The 22,786-nt window shown below is 35.7% G+C and overlaps 2 non-coding genes across 2 annotated transcripts; one reads left to right on the plus strand and one right to left on the minus strand.

Moving 5' to 3' along the window:
• Positions 1-202: 202 nt before the first annotated feature.
• On the minus strand, positions 203-309 carry LOC131176159 (small nucleolar RNA R71). The gene has a single exon (XR_009146284.1). It is a non-coding gene; the product is annotated as a small nucleolar RNA R71 (small nucleolar RNA).
• A 13,586-nt stretch (positions 310-13,895) lies between these two features.
• LOC131176274 (small nucleolar RNA R71) lies at positions 13,896-14,002 on the plus strand. Its single transcript, XR_009146397.1, has one exon. It is a non-coding gene; the product is annotated as a small nucleolar RNA R71 (small nucleolar RNA).
• The last annotated feature ends 8,784 nt before the right edge of the window (positions 14,003-22,786 follow it).

Consider the following 22,786-nt stretch of genomic DNA (forward strand, 5'->3'; position numbering starts at 1 on the left):
TTTGAAGAAATTTTTGATGATATGTGGTACACAAAGACAGCCTGGAGTTTCAGATGAAGTTATTCGGCTCACCTTATTTCCATTCTCTCTTCGGGATTCAGCATTGGAGTGGTATGACTCACTTCCACAAGCTATTATAGCTACTTGGGAGCAGCTATCTCAAGCTTTTCTATCTCAATTTTTCCCACCTGGGAAGACCACTCATTTGAGGAATTTGATGGTAGCTTTTAAACCAAGAGATGATGAAACTTTGTATGAATCTTGGATGAGATTTAAGGAGCTTGAAAGGCAATGTCCTCATCATGAAATACCCAAATGGATGATTGTTCAAAATTTCTACACCAGAGTTACTCCAGCCATAAAAAACACAATTGATTCACAAGCAGGAGGAGATTTCATGAGAATGACAAGTGAAGAATGCTATGATCTATTAGAGAAGATTGCTCATAATACCCATTTATGGGGAAATCCTAGAGCACTTGAGCCAAAGAAAGCTGGGATCTATGAACTAGACTCAGTTAGCTACATGAATGCAAGATTTGATCAGTTGACTCAGCTTCTTAGTGATTTTTGCACAAAGGCAACAAACTCAACTCCTACAACTATGCAACAAGTTGCCTTCACAGATGGAACTCAAAGTTGTGGAGTTGATTACTCTTCTTATGGTGATGATTATTTGCAAGAACAAGCTGCTTATGTAGGAGGTTATCAACAAAAACCTATGGGAAATGCTTACTCTAATGTGAACAACTCAACATGGAGACCACAAGCAACTTTTGCTCAACAAGGCCAAAGCTCAAATTATCCTCATAACCAGCAGTTTATGCAGCAAAATAGGCCTCAATTTCAGCCTCAATTTCAGCCCACAAGGCAACCACCACCTGGATATCAAGCAAGAGCACAACAATCCCTTCCACCTCATGAACCGAAGCCAACCTTGGAAAGCATGATGGAGAAATTTTTTGCTGAACAAAGCAAGATGAATAGCAAATTGGAGGAAGAAATGCAACACATGAGACAAACCATGGATCAATTACAAGTCCACAACCGCATGTTGGAGACTCAATTGGCTCAACAAGCAAGCTCATCGGGAAGCAATTCCTATGGCAAACTACCTAGCCAACCACAAAACCCTCATGAACAATGTAAGGTTGTAACCTTAAGAAGTGGTAAAAAAGTTGGTCAAGAGAGTGAAAACAAGAGAGAAGAAAAAGAGAGCACAAAAGAAGAAAATTCAGTTGAGAGCAAGAAAAATGAAAAAGAAGAAGAAAGCAAAAGTGAGCAAGATGAAGGAGAGAAACCATACATCCCACCTGAACCTTACAAGCCCACCCTTCCCTACCCTCAAAGATTCATCAAGCACAAGCTAGACAAACAATTTGGCAAATTCCTTGAAGTGCTAAAGAAGTTGTATATCAATGTGCCATTCACTGAGGCACTATCCCAAATGCCAAGTTATGCCAAATTTTTGAAGGAGATTCTTTCCAACAAGAGAAGGCTAGAAGATTATGACACCATCAACTTGGGAGAGCAATGCAGTGCTATAATCCAGAAGAAGTTACCTCCCAAACTCAAAGATCCGGGTGTGTTTTCCATTCCTTGTCATATTGGTGATAACTGTGTGGCAAATGCCTTATGTGACCTTGGAGCTAGCGTCAGCCTAATGCCACTTTCAATATATGAGAAGTTGAATATGGGAGAGTTGAAGCCCACAAACATGTATCTTTCATTGGCTGACCGTTCGATTAAGTATCCGGAAGGCATTCTTGAAAATGTGCCTATCAAGGTTGGGAAATTTTAGATTCCGGTGGACTTTGTCATTTTAGATATGGAAAAAGACACAAAAGTTCCTATCTTATTGGGAAGACCCTTTTTGGCAACAGCTGGTGCATTAATTGATGTAAAGGGTGAGCAATTGACACTTAGAGTGGGAGATGATCAAATGATATTCAACATCAATCCAGCCATGAAAAGGAAACATGAAGAAGTTGAGTCTTGTTTACGGGTAGACATTATTGATGAGATTGTTCAAGAGCATTTTAGAAAAAGCTATCCACAAGACCCACTTGAAAATTGCTTAGTCCATGGTGGGAGCATTAATGATGATAATCATAACATGGCTACTTTTGCACAATATTTGGAAAGCTCTCCACCACATCCTGAAGCCACAATTTTTCAACTTGAAGGAGTGCAAAATTTGGAGATCAAACAACCATCATTAAAGGTAGAGGATGCCCCAAAGGTAGATCTTAAACCTCTTCCTTCCAACCTCAGGTATGCTTTTCTTGGACCGAATGAAACATATCCAGTTATAATTAATGCATCTTTGACTGATATTGAGAATGAAAAATTGTTGAGAGTTTTGAGAGAATATAGAAGAGTTTTGGGTTATGCAATTGATGATATAAAGGGAATTAGTCCAACAGTTTGTATGCATAGGATTTTCCTTGAGCCAAATAGTAAACCTTCCATTGAACACCAAAGAAGATTGAATCCTACAATGAAGGATGTTGTGAAAAAGGAAATCCTAAAATTACTAGCTGTTGGAATTATTTACCCTATTTCTGACAGTGAGTGGGTTAGTCCTGTGCATGTTGTACCAAAGAAAGGTGGGGTGACAGTTGTTAAAAATGAGAATAATGAATTGATACCCACTAGAACTGTTACAGGTTGGAGAATGTGCATAGACTATAGGAAGTTGAACAATGCTACAAGAAAAGACCATTTTCCCCTTCCTTTTATGGATCAAATGTTAGAGAGATTAGCCAAGCATTCATTCTTTTGTTACTTAGATGGATATTCTGGTTTCTTTCAAATTCCAATACATCCTGATGACCAAGAGAAAACTACCTTTACCTGTCCCTATGGCACCTTTGCCTATCGAAGGATGCCATTCGGATTGTGTAATGCACAGCACATTTCAAAGATGCATGATGGCCATTTTTCTGATTTTATTGAAGAAATTATGGAGGTTTTCATGGATGACTTGTGAGTATATGGCACTAATTTTGATTCATGCTTGACTAATTTGTCTAAAATCTTGCAGAGGTGTGCTGATAATGATTTGGTGTTGAATTGGGAGAAATGCCACTTTATGGTCCAAGAGGGGATCGTTCTAGGGCATTTGATCTCAAATAGGGGAATTGAAGTGGATAGAGCTAAAATAGAAATTATTGAAAAAATGCCCCCTCAAACCATCACAAAGGAGTGCGGAGTTTCCTTGGACATCTTTGGGTTTTCTGGCGATTTATTCAGGATTTTCTAAACTTGCTAAACCCTTAACAAATCTTTTGAATCATGATGTTAAATTTGATTTTAATCAAGATTGTATGGTTGCTTTTTGCAGGTTAAAGACGGCCTTAACAACAGCTCCTATCATGCAACCCCCGGATTGGACTTTGCCATTCGAAATTATGTGTGATGCAAGCGAGTTTCTTTGTTGGGTATCCTTGGCCAGCGAAAAGATAGAAAACCTTATGCCATTCACTATGCAAGACGAACCCTTGATGAAGCTCAAGTTAATTATGCCACAACTGAAAAGGAGTTCCTTGCGGTAGTATTTGCACTCAATAAATTTCGTTCTTATTTGGTCAACTCAAAGGTAATAGTTTTCACTGATCATGCAGCAATAAAGTATTTAATGAGCAAGAAAGAAGCTAAATCTAGGTTGATTAGATGGATATTATAACTTCAAGAATTTGATTTGTAAATAATAGATAAAAAGGGTGTTGAGAATGTGGTGGTGATCACCTTTCTAGGATAAAAGCGAAAATAAAGATGATGAAATTGTGCCAATTGATGAATTTTTCATGAATGAGCGATTGTATGTGTTGAATTCTGCACTTCCATGGTTTCTTGATATTGTGAATTTCTTGTCTTGTGGTGTCTTGCCACGATTTATCTTGGCGACAAAAGAAAAGATTCTTGCATGATGTTAAATTTTATTCCTGGGAAGAACCTCTTTTGTTTAGAAGATGTAATGATGGAATAATTAGGAGATGTATACCAGAGGAAGAAATAAATGATGTTATTTACCATTGTCATTCCTCTGAATATGGTGGTCATTTTAGTGTCTCAAAAACTGTTGAAAAGGTCTTAACATCAGGTTTCTATTGGCCTAAAATGTTTAAACATGTGAGAGACTTTGTAAGCAGGTGTGATAGGTGCCAAAGGGTAGGCAACATTTCCAAGAGAGATGAGATGCCTCAACAGTCTATATTAGAAGTTGAATTATTTGATGTGTGGGGAATTGATTTCATGGGGCCATTTCCATCTTCTTATGGAAATAAATATATCTTGGTAGGGGTGGACTATGTATCTAAATGGGTAGAAGCTATTGCTACACCTACCAATGATGCAAAAGTTGTGGTGAAATTTACAAAAATTTGTTTTGACAGTTTGGTGCCCCACGTGCCATAATCAGTGATGGTGGTAGCCATTTTTGCAACCACCAATTTGAAAAATTGATGAGAAAATATGGGGTAAAGCATAGGATTGCCACACCATATCACCCTCAAACAAATGGCCAAGTAGAAATCACAAATAGAGAAATCAAGCAAATCTTGGAGAAAACTGTCAATAAGTCCAGAAAAGATTGGTCCCTTAAATTAGATGACACTCTTTGGGCATATAGAACAGCATTTAAAACCCCCATAGGAACTACACCTTATAGGTTAGTTTTTGGGAAATCATGCCATTTGCCCGTAGAGTTAGAACACAAAGCTTATTGGGCCATTAGAGCAATCAATTTTGATTTACAAGCTGCTGGACATAAAAGACTTTTACAACTTGATGAATTAGAAAAATTGAGACTTGATGCTTATGAAAATGCTAGGATCTATAAAGAGAGAACTAAAAAATGGCATGATAAGCATATCAAGAAAAAGGACTTTAAAGAAGGAGATTTGGTTCTCTTATTCAATTCAAGGTTAAAATTTTTTCCAGGAAAATTAAAATCAAGGAGGTCAGGTCCATTCAAAATTGTGAAAGTTTTACCTCATGGTGCTGTGGAAATTTTTGGTGAAAAATCTGGTAATTTCAAAGTAAATGGACAAAGATTGAGGCATTATTCAGTTGGTGAGCCAATTGAGAAGATAGCAACTTGCTATCTCTCTCATTCTCCATAAATTCTTGAGTGGGTATGGTCAAGCTAAAGACCTAAACTTAGCATTTTTGTGCATAACTCCCAATTTTTCATTGATTCTTTATTTCTTTCATATATTTGTTTTAAGCTTTTCTATACTCCTTATTCAGAGTTTAACATTGTTCTAATTTCCTTGTGCAGATGGGATACAATGCATTGCAAGCAAATGAGCATAAAAAAAAAAAAAAACATTTCATGTCTTTAACTTCGTTGCTTAACTAATTAGTATTTTGAACTTGTTTAGTTAATATTTTACTTGTGTTGTTTTTATTTTACTTGAATCATTTACTTATTCAGTTTTTTAGTTCCTCATAAAATACATTTTTATTTTTTTAGTACATTGCTCACTTGCTTTTATGTACTACTTCGAATTCACACTTGATGGTTACATTTTTTTTTTTAGCTTAACTTCCTATTTCAACTTTTTGAGTTTAATTGATTTAATGGATTCCATTGCACTGTTTCTTTTGCAATGAGTGCATCAGCTGTCCAAATTTTATCTAATTAAATTGGCTGCACTTCAATGAGGTAACACTTCTTATCTCAGCTTGTGTCATTTTCAACACAAGCTGTGCTATCGCTTATGCAACAGGGTAATAATTCTTTATGCACATATAGCCAAACTATCCCATTCCTTGCAATCTTTTAACATTGAGGACAATGTTCATTCTGAGTATGGGGGAGAGGGTAAATTTTTTGCATATAGTGACATTACTTCATACTTGTACATATTCACATACATACACTTGCATATAGCTTCATACACTTAGTTATGCATACTTAGTTACATATAGGTTGACTTGACATTTACATTCATGCATTTCATTTGTTCATTTAAAATTTTTGAATTTTTAAACCAGTCTTTGAATTCCATAAGCCACTTATTCAAGCAATCCAACTTGCCTTTAGATGGTTAGTGGAATGAAAGTTCCAGCTGGGTACAAAGTCTTAAGCATTATTCTTTCTCTTACTTAATAGCTGAAAATTAATACATTCATCTAGGTATGCAGATTCTGATTAGTTATTTTGAGTTTTGAGTGTCTGGATAAGCCTTTAAGGAAGAAAATGGTCCTTGTCGTCTCACCATTCCTAGAACAAGCATCTTAGATCTTTCAAAGCGAAATTTTTAACTTGCATTTGATAAGAATATGATTTAGGCATTCCTTCATATTTTAAACCTCGCATTTAGCCTTAACCTACCTTAATCTCATTTTAACCCTTGTAAACCCCCTTGAACCTTAATTCCCTAATTTCTTTGAAACCCAAATCATTTACCTAGCCATTAAACCTAAACACTACCACCTATCTATGAGAATAATATTTTAGCAATTAAGTGCATAAAAAATGATAATGATATAAAAAAAAAAATGGAGGATTGAAACATCTTGAAAAGTGCTAGAGTAATTGTGAAAAGTTGAAAAGGTCACCAAAATATCCCAAAGGTAATTTTGGGTGTGACATGAAATAGGGACACATACAAAATCAAAATAAAATATATTATAAAAGTAGTCCCTTTATTGTGTTAGCACTTAAGATTCATTGTGAATTTCTTTCCTCTTGATAAAAAAATTACTATTATTAAAAAAAAAAAAAAAGAAGAAGAAGAAAAAAAGAAAAAAAAAAAAAAGATGCACTTTGAGTTTTATGGTTAATATTATTCTCATATTTTGTTTACCTTATTCCCTTTCTTTGTTAACCACAATCTTACCCTATTTGACCCCATTACAACCCTTAAAAAGACCTAATGATTCTTTGAAAAATGTTTGTTACATTAGTAGAGTTAGATCTTTTATGCTTGCATATGGGTTTGGCAATATAATCTTCCATACATTACTCACCATCTATTTGAGACACATTGGCTATCTATTTCATTTAGGTTTGTTTTGGCACAATTGACTCTTGTAGCTGGTTGGTATTTGTTGCTTGGGTTGATTGGTTAATTCTTAGCTATTCTGTAATTGTTGAGAGTGCTTGCTTCATTCTTTGTGCTTTTGCTGGTGGGAATTTGGAATGTTGGTGGCTAGAGGTAAGTTGGTGGTTTGGATTTGTGATTTTTGTGTTTTCAAAGAATGATTCTATTCCCTTCCAAATGAGTTTTAATGAAATTTTGCTTGAGGACAAGCAAGAGTTTGAGTATGGGGGAATTTGATGCATGCATTTTAGATCATCATTTAGGAGTAATTTTTGCACATAATTTACCCTTGTTCATAGCTATTATTATAGATATTAGTATATATTTAGTCAACTTTACAATTTTCACACTTCTTAGTTTAATTTTTGGAATTTATTTGTTTTGTAGGTTAAATTTGGAGAAATTTTGATGTATTTTGATCAGAATAGCCATTTGGAGGAGATTAAAGTCGAATTGCAAAAAATTTTGAAGTTGAGTAAAAAAATGGCCGAGAGCGACACAACTGCGGCTGGCCAATTAGCTTATGTCGCGACTTGTGTCGATCGTCGGATATTCACGCCGAAGGCGACACAACCCGCGACACAACCGACTCGGCTTATGTCGTTTCTTGGAAAATAATTGACGTGGCATTTCCGTTACTCGACTTTTACCTCACTTTCTGGATCCTTCCCCTTTTACCCATTCTAGAACAGTCCTACTATATAAAGTGCCCTTTATCACTTTCTTTCGATATAGAGAGCAAGGGAGTCATTTTGGAAAAGTTAGAAAGAGAGAAGGAGGAGCACCTTCGCATTTTCTTCCAAAGCAGCAAGGATCACGTTTACGCACTTTTCTGCAGAGATCCTTCGCAATTTCTTTGGGTTTTCTACCCCTTTAGCTTACATTTCCATTATTTCTTCATTTCTTCATTTGGGTTTGTCTTTAAACAATGATTTGTGAGTAGTTGATTGAGATTCTAGAGATGGGTTTGTAAATATTGATTTGTATTGTGGTTTTGAACTGATTTAGCCATTTAAATGGGATTTGTTATATTTTGATTTATTGCTTGTGTGCTTATTGCCTTGCTTGATGAATGGGCCCTCATTAAGTTAAGTTTTAATCCTTAATAGATGGACTGAAAAGTGAATATTGGGGATGGATAATCTTGCAATAAACTTTATTTTCTTGGTGTTAGAAATAAGCTAAGAAGATTAAGGGGAATTTTCCAAAAATCAATTTTATGCATTAGTTGGGTTTTTGTTAGATTTGAAATACCGTGAAAACAGGGTTTGATTTAATGAAAACCAATTTTGAGATGCTTGAAAAAGGTTTCAAAAATTTAAGAATTGATTTCCCTCAAAATTGCAATTCTCATGTGTTTGGCTAAATTAATGATAAACCACATGCAAACAATATTGAAAATCCAATCTCTAGAATCAATTTAATTTTCATTGAATTTAGATTTAAATCCTCCGAATCTCATAAATAGCAATTTCAATTTAAATCCAATTTAAATCCAATCTCTAGAATTACTTTATTTTATTTTTATTGAATTTAGATTTAATTCTTCTTAATTTCATAAATAGAAATTTCAAATTAATTTTTGGTAATCTAGTTTAATTAATTTTAATTAATTGTTTGATTTAGTTTTAATTTCTCAAATACCAATTTTAATTCTAAATTTCATTTTTAATATTTTTAAATTTTGTCATTCTAATTAGCTTATCCTTTTATTTCCAATTTAAGCACAATTCCCTGTGGGATCGATATCATTTTTAAAACTATACTACTGTGACCCGTGCACTTGCGGACACACCGTATCAAAGACCCCCAAAACCCGTAGTAAGCCTAAACTATTCCTTAACCCAACCTAAAAGCCCATATTCAAGCACATTTCAAGAACCAATCAGACAAAGTTCGACCATAACCTAGACCATCTAATGGGGAGTTATTAACTCACCCGACCTGTAATCTCAATAAAAATATATTTGGGGAGTTCAACTCACCCATATAATCATCCACAAATAAAAATAAAATCAAGTAGAAGCTCAGCTCCCTCATCCAAACCACAAGCCCAACCCATTCAACCATACATGCATCATATGAAGTTTACAATTTCCAAATATGTAATCTTTACAATCCCAAATCAAAATAAATATTTCCTAACATATGCAAAGTTCTAGATTTCAACTGACAATATAAATTACAAGAACAGACATAAAAGGACCTGTAAGGAAGAAAACAGGTCAATTACATGTAAAGTTCTCCTATAACCTGGGAAAAATGGGCAAATAGGAGTAAGCGTTTGACTCATATAGTAGTATATTGATTTTAAATACAATTTCTATAACTATCTAGCACTAATGCATCCCTATGAATATAATGCAACATAGATCAACAAATTCATCCAATTCAAACAATATTTGCCCAAAGAATAATTTGGAGCACTCACATACCCGCGTGTTGCATCAATGAATATACATATATGGGAGCTGATATCCTATATAGCTCTCTTAATCCAATGTCTGCCAGTGAGATAAACTCGAGCCAGATTTTCTCTTAATAATCCAAATGCGGGAATCAGTGAGATTAATACAAAGCCATACTCGCCCTGACTTATCACAAAAAGGACCGGGCCCCAAGCGAGACTAGCTTAAGCCGATCTACCCGTCCTATCCATATCTATCACATCGTATACAGACACGCACATCGCTCCAAATCATCCTAAGGCGACTTCCACATCCATTATACAAACAAGAAAATGCAACATAAATGGTGCCTAGCAATTAGCTGCATACATATATTTATATGTTATATATGAGCATGCCTTGAATATATAATAATAATATTGAAATTATAAATAAAATCAATATCTATTCACAACTTAACCAAAGGTCACTGCGGTGGCTGGGTGGAGGAGGAAGGTTGGCTCGGCTCACCTAAATATTATATCAAAAATTTTATCAATATTTATTCAAACAAAACTTTAAAAAGTCAAAGGACAAATCCTAAGTTTTGCCAAAAATCCAGCAGAGTTTTCCTTATACCTAGGACCTATCCAACTTGCAAAATGATCCAAATAACACTTCTAATAAACAAACCCCACATCCACATCTCATCATCATCAAATGGCCCCTCCTGGGCCCTCCAAAACAGTTAATACTCACAATTTTGAAAAATTATATTTTATTCCCTATAACTATCATTTTATCATAAATTATTCAAACGAGCTCTAAAATTTCTAAAATTTTTTCTCGCAGTCGTTAACAATATTTTGAACCTAATGCAAAAGAATTTATAATTTTCTAGCCACCCACGAATATTTTATAGATTTTTATTCTAAATTCGGTACTAGGAAATTGAAGAAACTTCGAGTTCAGATTTATCTATGCTAGTTTTAATGCTTGAAACACGTCCGGGACGTCTGAAAATAGTGGGATAGACTATAATTTTGACCCGATTCTGAAGTTGTTTCGGTAGCCCATCTGTCTGACCGAAAATTACAGACCCAAGTAACGGTCGAATTTCGTGAAACGAAAGTACCTACACAAAGCCCACAACACCAAAGGTTAGAATAAAATTGTTACAAAATTAAATAAACTCATTTGGAGCTCGAAAAAATACTGCGAAGTTCGAGAGACCCATTGAAATTTTAGTGTAAGAAAATTTTAAAATTTATATGGTTGCGAAGCTCTCGTCGAGTAGAGCACGCCGGTACTCTCAAAATTTTTGTGGAGTTTCCAGTTTGAGAGAAATTTAGCCCAAAAGTCAAAATGGGCTAAAATTTTTCGGGTAAAAATTAGACAATCTGTAACGATTGGGCTCCAACCACTAGAGGAATTGTCCGCTTTGGCCATAAGCCTTACGGTTTTGTCCCATAGATGGAATGGAGAACTTCCCAGGAGGTCACCCATCCTAGGATTTCTCTCAAGTGAGCACGCTTAACCCTCGAGTTCTTCCAACTGTCCAGGCCATTCCACCAAAAGGCGCCTCTAGTGATTTGTTTTTCCATTTTATATATCATTACTTTTTGAACCCAAGACCATCTCCGTACTTTGCCGATGTGGGATTTTCCTGAGGGACCTTTCTCCCCCCCTTTCGAGACTCAGAGTCCTCGCTGAGGTTTGCCCCACTATTGCCCAAGAGGACACACGAGCGGCTCTGACACAAGCTGACAGACCTGCTCCTGTACCACAACGGGGTAGGAAGCCCGGTAAATCTAAGGCAGCTGGTCCATCACTGAGGCCTGCATCTGAGTCAGCTGAGAGGCCAGAGGCCAGAGTACCTGCCAGGGCCTATGCCATCAGAGCTCAGGAGGAGCAAGATGCCCCAGATGTCATCAGGGGTACATTCTCTCTCTACAACACTTCTGTACCCATTATCGTCACATACTCTCCACTAAATCCCATTTGACTTTTAATCTTGTTTTCTTCTATCTCTCATGAATTGATTGTTATATATTCGTTTTATATTTATTTATTTATTATATCTTCCACCAAATAGCAATTTTTCTGTCTGATGTTTTTGGGTATATTGACTAATAAATTTTGAGCATTGAGAATTATTGGTTCGGGGAACTCTTAACTGCACACAAGAGCTCTAACGGATTGAAGTATCTTGCGAGAGGGACATGGTTGATTGATTACTCGGTGCAGACAGACCGTTTCCTCTCAAAGGGTAGCGCCAAAATTCAACATGCTTCAATCCACAAATTTACAGGCTACTCTAATCCTTTTTCTCTTGATTTTAAATTGTTATTATTTAAATTTTATTATTTGTTTATAGTCCATATTTACTGTTTTTTATTTAATTAATTGTTGATTTAGTATTATTTTTCTACAGATAGTTCTAGATATCTTTCGTTCCTCATGTACCTTACATGTATATATAAAGACACAATGTAATAGATTAGATTGATTGATTCAGTTCAATGAAAAGTATTCTTTTCTCTAAAGTTTTACAGTTTTTATGTTCATCATACTTGATTTCTTCGGAGCTTAATGCCATTTTAGTTTTGCTTTTTAAACCACAAACACAGTGAAAGATGAGTGCACAGAGTGCAAGTGTGTGCATGTGCTACAGGTTGGACAAAAATGATACAATATCATTTAGTTTCGTATGTGAGCAGTTTATTGGATAGTAAACATACAACGATTGGAAATTTAAAACGATATGAATGTATATGATGTCATTTACATGTAAAATAGGTGAGACGAAGGACGAAGTCAAAAAATTCAGTCAATGAATAAAAAAATTTTAATTTACCCAATTTAAAGAAAAAATTATGCACGATGATGATAAACTTACAATACAATAATGCATATAAATTTTTAATATAAAATAACAATCGAGTAGAATAATTATTAATCTATTAAATATAAAATAAAATACTAAAATAATATAAAATTAAATGATTCTTTTACTTGTGAGTCTTCCTTGTAGAAAATCAGTTTGGATTATCATTGTTTGTAATTTTTTACAAACGGATTTTAAATTTGTTTGGATTTACAAAATCAGTTTGTATTATCAATCCGTTTGTAATTGTTAAGGAAAGTAAAAATAAAATAAATTTTCAGTCCGTTTATAAATCTGTTTGTATTTTAAAAAAATAAAAAAAAATAGTTAAAATATTGTAAATATTAATAATTTATCAAAAAAATAATTTACAATAAATATATTGTTAAAAAATACTACACTAATGTTATTAAAAATAATTTACCTATAGAAATTGTAAATAATAACAATTTATCATAAATATATTATAATAAAATTACTATAAACTAATGTTATAAAAACTTATAGAAAAAATAATATAATTTTATAAAATCACAATAATATTTTTCAAGAAGCAAATTATATTAGTTGAAAATATTAAAAATATACTATTTTATAACTAAAACAATATTATTAATAATAAGAAAAAGAAATTAATAAATAAGAGAAAAAAGTAATGAAAGAATAATAAAATGAGAAAAAGATGAGAAAAAAATAGTGGAGATAAAAAAAATTTATAGAATAATGGGCGAAATTAGAGGAAAAAAAAGCAATGGAAGAATCAAATAAAGATGAGAAAAAGAATAAAAATTCACCTTTAAGTGAGATTCACATGTTTGTTTGTATGTATGACCAAATAGGAATGGTTAAATTCCATCTTCTATTTTTAAATTAATTTCTATTTAATTACATTAATTCTCTCTCAAAAAGTTATATCATTGTAAATTCTTTATTTAATTTGTCATATAATAGCTAATTAGGCTAATCCGATTATATGCTCCACCTTCTCTTTCACTCTTTCTTTCATGAATGTAGTGTAGTGTATAATCTATCTATACAGATATAGTAAACTAAGTTTTCCTTAAAAGCTGCTATATGGCACTTTCAAATGAGAGTTTTTCTTATTAATTATTAATTTTTTTCTTTTAATATTATTATATTAATGTTTTATTTTTTTAATTAATTATATTAATTTGTTATGCAGCTTGCTTTCCATAATCTACTCCACAGCTGGTAGTTTCTTCTGCATAAGCAACTTGTTATGAACTTCCAGATGATGATGATGAACTAACCAACATACTTAAATCTTCCATCTTCTTAGCCAAAACATCTGTAAGTGCATCAAACTTTGCATTAATCATGTTGAATGGATGAAGGTCATACATTCCAGCAGCTTGCCTCTTTTGAGTTGGAGCTGGTCCTCTTGGACTACTCCAAAGATGAGTATTCTTTGCAATTTTCTCCAATAGCTCATAAGCTTCATCTTCATGCTTCATAATAAATTCTCCTCCTCTTTGAGCATCAATTATCCCTCTAATTGCAGGAGTAACATTGGTGTAAAAATTCTGGTTTATCATCCATTTTGGAATGGCATGATGTGGGCATTGTCTCTCTAATTCCTTCCATCTCATCCATGATTCATAGAGAGTTTCATCTTCTCTTGGTCTAAAAGTTGTCATTTTATTCCTCAATTCTTGAGTTTTTCCAGGTGGAAAATATTGTGCAAGAAATGCATCAGTGAGTTGGGCCCAATTTGTAATGGAGTTGTGAGGTAAAGAATCAAGCCAATCCAATACTCTATCCTTCAAAGAGAATGGGAATAGCTTCGATCTTGCTGCATCATCAGATACTCCAGGTTGTTTTTGCATATCACAAATCATAGCAAACTTCTTTAGATGTGTGCGTGGATTTTCAAAAGGATGTCCCCCAAATTGGAAATTTTGAATCATTTGAAGAACCCCAAAATCCATCTTATAGCTATTTGCATCAATTCTTGGTCTTGCTATACTCTCTCTCAAGTCATCAAAACGAGGAAAAGCATGATCCATCATACTTCCCCTAGGCACATGAGCTGCTTCATCATCTCTTTTAACTCTTTCTGCTTATCTCTGGTTTCCATAACAAGATCAAAGAGTTGATCATGACGATCCTTGAGGGTATCAAGACCATATTCAAGCTTCCTATCCACAAAATATACATCATCACTAAGCCTCTCAAGATAGGTGAATAAGGCTTTAGTGTTGAAGGGAGGAGGTGCTGTGGATGAAGAGGGTCCAGCTACAGATGGTGTTGGCTGTGCAGATTCTGCTGGGGTATCCTATGCAGACTAAGTAGGCGGTGCAGTTCAGTAGAATGCTATTGGACTGGTGGTACAGATTGTGCCTCTGGTTGTGCAGTGGGTCCTGTATCTACTACTGGTTGTGCAGTGTCAGATGGTGGCAAACTGAATCCAGTTTTGGATAAGCGAGTAGCATTAAAATATAGTGTCTAAAAGTGTTGGTAGAGGATGCTCTTTCGGATCAAAACCAAAATGCTTAGCTATAACAGTTATGAGCCCACCCATGACTATATCACCTACAGATTCGGTAGCAATATGTAACACATGCTCACAGAAGAAGTAACCAGGAGATATTTTGACTTTGTGAAAAGCACACCATAGCATGAACAAGTCAGATTTTCCAACAGCACCAGAACTAGTCCCTCGGCCTAAGATAGTGCTAGTAATAAGCCTATGGATAAATCTAAGTGCTGGGTCTATTATTTGGGAGGTCTTGGATCTGCCAGCATAAAAACTCTGAGATTGGTTTGTAATACTCCTCCAAAACTGAACAGCATTCCAAACACTTTTATTTGCTACCTCTATGCCTGTATATGGTACCCTAAACAATCCATCGATTGCAAACCCAAAAATACTATGAAATTGGTCTAATGATAGCTCTCTATTTTGCCCCAAGCACCTAAATTTCATAGTTAGCTTGTAATCTATCTCATGCAATTTCAGAGTAGCAAAAAATGAGGAAACAAATTCCAAAACTAGAGCTGGATAAACTAGTTCTTGTTTATGCACAAATTCCATCCAACCTAGACCATCAAGGCAGGCAACAACATTATCAAATAAATCAACTGATTAGAGGGCATCTGCAGAAATATACCTAGTGGGTTGCACTTTTCTGTCCTTTAGCCTCTTAAAAGTTGCCTTATGGGTTGCATCAGGAAGGGGCCAAGGTAGTTTGGATACCTGTGATGCCACTGCTGAATGTTGCTTCTTGCTAGAGGAGGGTGATTTGGCTTGTGGGGTAGAGGTAGAAACGCCAACCCCCTGTCGTGTGGAAGCTGAAGTTTTGGGGTTTTTGGGTGTTGGCTCTGAAAGTGGAGTAGCAGGTGGGTCTTTGCGTTTTGTGAGAGGTGGTGCAGAGGCCATGGGTTGGGTTGATTTCGACCGGATTCTCCTCTTATAGGTGGATGTAGGAAGAGGTGGAGGGGTTTATCGTGGAGGAGAATCGGGATTGGGGGCTTGCATTTCTAGGGGTATGACTTGGGGAGGAGAGCCTTGAGGGGAAGGGGGAGGTATTTCCATGGTGGTTGTCGTCGATGGTGGGAATGGAGGAGGGAAGAAGAAAGTGAAAGAGGTAAAGGGAAGTTAGGGCATCGATCTGTGAAAAGAGGTGTGGGGAGAAGGATTAATGCCGAGAAAAATGAACAGGAGGGAGGTTGTGAACAGGAACGACGGGAAGTGAGAGGTGGGAAAGTGGGGTGCCGAAAATTTTGATTTACACAGGACATGTGATTTTCTACATAAGGGGAGAATGGGTGTGTATAAGTTATGCACTCTTTTATGCAGGTTTCGACAGAAAATGGGAGTGTGAAAAGTTGGTCGTGCAAAAGTGCATGACTTATGCACTCCCTTATGCAAGTTTCGGCAGAAAATAAGGGGTCTGAAAAATTGGTTATGCAAAAGTGCATAACTTATGCACTTAGTCATGCAGATTTCGGCAGAAAATGGGAGTGTGAAAAGTTGGTCATGCAAAAGTGCATGACTTATGCACTCTCTTATGCAAGTTTCGGCAGAAAATGGAATCCCAGAAAATTTGGTTATGCAAAAGTGCATAAGCTGTGCACTCCCTTATGCAAGTTTGGGCAGAAAATGGAATCCCAGAAAATTTGGTTATGCAAAAGTGCATAACTTATGCACTTGGTCATGCAGATTTCGACAGAAATGAAAATGCAGGATTTGAAGTTATGCAAGAGTGCATAAGTTATGGACACACTTATGCAAGTTTCGGCAGAAATGAAAATTGGCAAAAATGTAGCAGTGCAGAATTGCATAAGTTATGCACACCCTTATGCAGATTTTGGTAAGAAATGAAATAGCAAAAATTTGGTTATGCAGGATTGCATAAGTTATGCAAAGGCTTATGCAGGTTTCAGCAGAAAAGAAAAAATGGCAAAAATGAGACCTGAAAGCTGCATCAAGTTTCAAAAATACACTAGAATTAAGAAATGTAATCCTATGAAGCATAAATCATGAGAAATTATCATAAAAAACTTATCAATATATACAGAACCATCACAATTGCACCATACAAGCTTGTAGAAGTAAGTTCTGCATAAGAGACATTTGTGAATTATGCCATTTCAACTCAAACTCTGCAAATTAACATTTAACACATTAAGGCTCAATAAAAATCTGCACAAAGTTGCATTTATCCACAAAAGAAAATGGACTCTCCAAGTTATGCTAAGAAAATACAGCATGTGCATATTGAATCACACAACCCAAATAAGCTCAAAACTACTAAAATGACCCACTTACCATCATATTAACATGATAAGCACAAATACTTAAAAGTTACACACCCAACCTCAACAAAGAAGCAAATACCATATGCTGCAGACCCCTTTTTGCTGAAAATTTTATTTATCTGCATAAGCTAAGAAGGGGTCCTACACAGGTTATGCAATGAAAATAAACCAATCTTGGGAGAGTTAATGGATAAAATATCAGATTAAGAGTTACTCCCTAGCAGTGCAACAACCTTCATCCATTGAAATACATCTACAAAGGACAAGATTCAACAATGTCAAAAATTGAATTTGGGGAGATTTAAGATAAAAACAAAAGTAATGCAAATAAAAGTAAATCAATAAAAGCAAAATAAAAGAACTTGGGGTGCCTCCCAAGAGTGCTAATTTATAGTCTTTAGCTGGACTCTTCATGCATTTCACTAAAAAGAGGTGAGGGATCAGAGAGCTTGTAACATCTTGCTCCTTTAATTAGGTCTCCAGTTATATAATGTTTCAATCTATGCTCATTGACCTTAAAATTCCCAGATTTTTCACTCTGAATTTCAATTGCTCCATAAGGGAAAACCTTAGAAACTCTACATGGACCAGTCCACCTTGATTTAAGTTTTCCAGGGAACAATTTCAATCTTGAGTTGAACAACAAAACTGAATCACCTTCTTTAAATTCCTTTTTCCTAAGATGCTTATCATGCCAAACTTTAGTTCTTTCTTTATAAATATGGGCACTTTCATAGGCATCCATCCTCAATTCTTCAAGCTCATTAAGTTGCAATAGCCTCTTCTCACTAGCTTGCTTGAGATCAAAATTCAAGGTCTAAATGGCCCAATATGCTCTATGTTCTAGCTCCACAGGGAAATGACAAGACTTACCATATACCAACGTAAAGGGAATAGTTCCTATAGGGGTTTTGTAAGCAGTCCTATATGCCCATAAAGCATCATCTAGTTTGACAGACCAGTCTTTCCGAGAATTGCTCACTGTTTTCTCCAAGATATGTTTAAGTTCTCTATTAGAAATTTCAACTTGTCCTGAAGTTTGAGGATGGTTTTGGGTAGCTATCTTGTGCACTACACCATATTTCCTCATTAAGCTCTCAAATTGCTTATTACAAAAATGTGAACCCCTATCACTAATTACAGCCCTTGGAGCTCCAAATCTACTCAAAACAAATTTCTTTAAGAATTTCACTACCACCTTAGCATTATTAGTTGGAGTTGCAATAGCTTCTACCCACTTTGACACATAGTTAACTCCAACTAGAATGTATTTATTACCATATGAAGGAGGAAATGGGCCCATAAAATCTATTCCCCAGATATCGAATAATTCCACTTCAAGAATATCATTTAGGGGCATTTGATCTCTTTTTGACAGATTTTCCACTCCTTTGACATTTATCGCATTCTAACACAAATTTCCTCACATCCTTAAAAAGATTTGACCAAAAGAAACCAGCCTGCGGAGTTTTACTAGATGTTTTAGAGATTCCAAAATGTCCTCCATAATCAAAAGCATGGCAATGATGCATAACATTCTGTGTCTCCTCATCAGGAATACATCTTCTTATTAAATCATCACAACATCTCCTAAAGAGTAAAGGATCATCCCATCTATAAAATTTTGCCTCATGCAAAAACTTTTTCTTTTGTTGCCATGTCATTCCTAGAGGTAAAACTCCACAAGATAGATAATTCACCAAGTCTGCATACCAAGGTAGTTTAGCAACAAGAGAGAAAAGTTGTTTATCCAAGAAAAACTCATCAATAGGGACTTCATCCATTTCTTCATCATCCAATTTCAACCTACTAAGATTATCCGCAACTACATTTTCAGCTCCCTTCTTATCTCTAATCTCCAAATCCAACTCTTGTAGCATTAGAATCCACTTAATGAGCCTAGGTTTAGCCTCCTTTTTATGGAGTAAATACCTAATAGCAGCATGATCTGAAAATATAACCACCTTTGAGTCAATAATGTAAGGTCTAAACTTTTCCAATGCAAAGACAATTGCTAAGAATTCCTTTTCAGTTGTTGCATAATTTGTTTGAGCCTCATCTAGTGTTCTACTAGCATAAAAAATAGCATAAGCCCTTTTGTATTTTCTTTGACCAAGAACAGCTCCATTTGCATAGTTGCTAGCATCACACATAATTTCAAAAGGTAGGCTCCAATCGGGCGGTTGCATGATTGGTGCAGTGATAAGAGCTTGCTTCAACCTACAAAAGGCATCCAAACACTCTTGGTCAAATACAAATGGTATTTCATGACTTAACAAATTAGACAAAGGTTTGGCTATTTTAGAAAAATCCTTGATAAAGCGTCTGTAGAACCCGGTATGCCCTAGAAAACTTTGAATTCCTTTAACATTGGTAGGAGGAGCCATCTTCTCTATCACTTCAACCTTGGCTTTATCAACCTCTATTCCTCTGTTAGAAACCAAATGTCCAAGCACTATCCCTTCCTGAACCATGAAATGACACTTTTTCCAGTTTAACACAAGGTCAGTATCTGCACATCGCTGCAAAATTTTAGAAAGGTTAGCCAAGCATATGTCAAATGAAGATCCATAAACAGAAAAGTCATCCATAAAAACCTCCATTATATCTTCAATGAAATTGAGAAGATTGCCATCATGCACCTTTGAAAAGTGGCTGGTGCATTACACAACCCAAATGGCATCCTCTAATAAGCAAAGGTTCCATATGGACAAGTAAAAGTAGTTTTCTCTTGATCATTTGGATGGATAGGGATTTGAAAAAAATCCTGAATACCCATCTAAATAGCAAAAATAAGAATGTCTAGCCAGTCTTTCTAACATTTAATCAATGAAGTGAAGTGGAAAATGATATTTTCTAGTGGCAATATTTAATTTTCTGTAATCTATGCACATTCGCCAACTAGTCACTGTTCTGGTGGGAATTAATTTGTTATTTTCATTTTTGACCACTGTCATTCCACCCTTTTTTGGGATAACATGTACTGGACTCACCCAAGTACTGTCTGAGATAGGATATATGATCCCTGCATCAAGCAACTTCAAAATTTTCTTTTTAACAACTTCTTTCATATTTGGGTTCAACCTCTTCTGATGTTCAATAGATGGCTTACAATTTTCTTCCAAAATAATTATGTGCATGCAAAAGTGTGGACTTATTCCCTTAATGTCATCTATGGTATATCCTAAAACTTTCCTAAATTGCCTCAACACTCTTAACTACTTATCAACCTCTAAACTACTCAAGTTTGCATTTACAATTACTAGATAAGTGTTATTGGTGCAAAGAAATTCATACCTGAGCTGAGAAAGAAGTTGCTTAAGTTCTACCTTAGATGCATCTTCTTCCTTGAATGATGGTTGCTTAGATTCGACTATTTCCTTCTGTGTGAGTTGAAAAACTAGTGCAGAAATGTAACAGCCCGGCCCACTAGTGATATTGTCCGCTCTGGACCGAAGCCCTCACTGTTTTAAAATGCGTCACTAGGAGTTACGAACCACCAACTTATAAACCTAGCATCTCTCCCGTGTTTTGCCGATGTGGGATTTGCCTAGGGTGTTACAATCCACCCCCCTTATGGGACTCAGCGTCCTCGCTGAGGTTTGCCCCACCATCGCTCAAGGTTGCACATGGAGCGGCTCTGATACCACAAATGTAATGGCCCGGCCCACTAGTGATATTGTCCGCTCTGGGCCGCAGCCCTCACGGTTTTTAAAACGCGTCACTAGGGGTTACGAACCTCCATCTTATAAACCCAGCATCTCTCCCGTGTTTTGCCGATGTGGGATTTGCCTAGGGTGTTACAAGAAATGAATGGTGGACTACCCTCTAAATGTTGAGCATATGTAGCCACATGAGGGTTGTCATAGTCTATGCTTCCTCCATGAACCAAGCAATTTTTAAGTGGATCTTCCGGATATCTCTTTCTAAAGTGTTCTTCAACCAGCTCATCAATGATATCAATTCTCAAACAAGTATCAGCTTCAGAATGATGCTTCTTCATAGTGTTATTAATATTGAAAACCAATTGATCTTCACCAACTCTAAGAGTCAATTTTTCTCCCTTAACATCAATTAATGCTCCTGCTGTAGCTAGAAAGGGTCTTCCCAAGATAATTGGGATATTAGAATCCTCTTCCATGTCCAAGATGACAAAGTCAATAGGTATATAAAACTTTCCAACCTTCAAAGGCACATTCTCCAAAATCCCTTCAGGATACTTAATTGATCTGTCAGCTAGCTGAAGAGAAATGTGGGTTGGCTTAAGATCTCCCATATTGAGCTTCTCACAAATGGAGAGGGGCATAAGGCTAACACTAGCCCCTAAATCACATGAAGCTTTTATAGAACATGATTCCCCAATGTGGCATGGAATTGAAAAACTCCCTAGGTCCTTGAGCTTTGGAGGAAGTTTCCTTTGAAGGATAGCACTGCATTCTTCTATCAAAGCTACAGTTTCATGGTTTTCAAGTTTCCTCTTGTTTGAGAGAATTTCTTTTAAGAATTTTGCATAAGAGGGCATTTGTGAAAGAGCATCAATGAAAGGCACATTTATGTATAGCTTCTTCAAAACCTCTAAGAACTTTCCAAATTGCTTATCAAGCTTGGCCTTTTGAAATCTTTGTGGAAAGGGAAGTTGTGGTTTGTAAGGCTCTTGAGGTATATACTTCTCTTCCTTCTCTTCAATTTTTTCTTTACCTTTTTCTGCACTTTCTTTCTCACTTTTATGTTTTTCACTCTCATCAATTTCTTTCTCATTTTCTCTCTTCTCACTATTTTCACTTTTCTCATTTTTTTCACTCTTTTCATTATTTACAACCTTCCCACTTTTTAAAGTACTAGCTTGACACTGCTCTCTTGGGTTTTCCGGTTGACTTGGAAGTTTTCCAAAAGACTTGGTACCAGTGTAAGATGCTTGTTGTGCAATCTGATTTTCCAACATTCTGTTATGTGTTTGCATTTGTTCTAGCCTTGCTTTCATCTCTCTCATCTCTTCATCATGCTTAGTTTGGTTAGCAAGAATCTGTTGTAATAAAGCTTATGTGGTAGAACTTTGTTCTTGCTGTTTTGGTGGAGGATTCGTATTTCTCTGTTGCAAATTAGGCAATGGTTGCCTATTTTGCTGATATGGAATTCCTTGTTGCTGTTGTGGCTGAAGATTCTGATTTGGGACTTGACTTTGCTGATTTCCCCATGAAAAGTTGGGATGATTCCTCCAAGTTGGATTATAAGTTTAAGAGTAAGGATTCCCCATTTGTTTGTTTCCATAATTACCAACATATGCAGCTTGCTCTCCATAGTCTACTCCACAGCTGGTAGTTCCTTCTGCATAAGCAACTTGTTGTGAACTTCCAGATGATGATGATGAACTAACCAACATACTTAAATCTTCCATCTTCTTAGCCAAAACATTTGTAAGTGCATCAAACTTTGCATTAATAATGTTGAATGGATCAAGGTCATACATTCTAGCAGCTTGCCTCTTTTGAGTTGGAGCTGGTCCTGGTCCTCTTGGACTACTCCAAAGATGAGTATTCTTTGCAATTTTCTCCAATAGCTCATAAGCTTCATCTTCATGCTTCATAATAAATTCTCCTCCTGTTTGAGCATCAATTATCCCTCTAATTGCAGGAGTAACATTGGTATAAAAATTCTGGTTTATCATCCATTTTGGA

Source organism: Hevea brasiliensis, chromosome 18 (genome assembly GCF_030052815.1).
Source record: "Hevea brasiliensis isolate MT/VB/25A 57/8 chromosome 18, ASM3005281v1, whole genome shotgun sequence".
In the NCBI taxonomy this organism is placed as follows: Eukaryota; Viridiplantae; Streptophyta; class Magnoliopsida; order Malpighiales; family Euphorbiaceae; genus Hevea; species Hevea brasiliensis.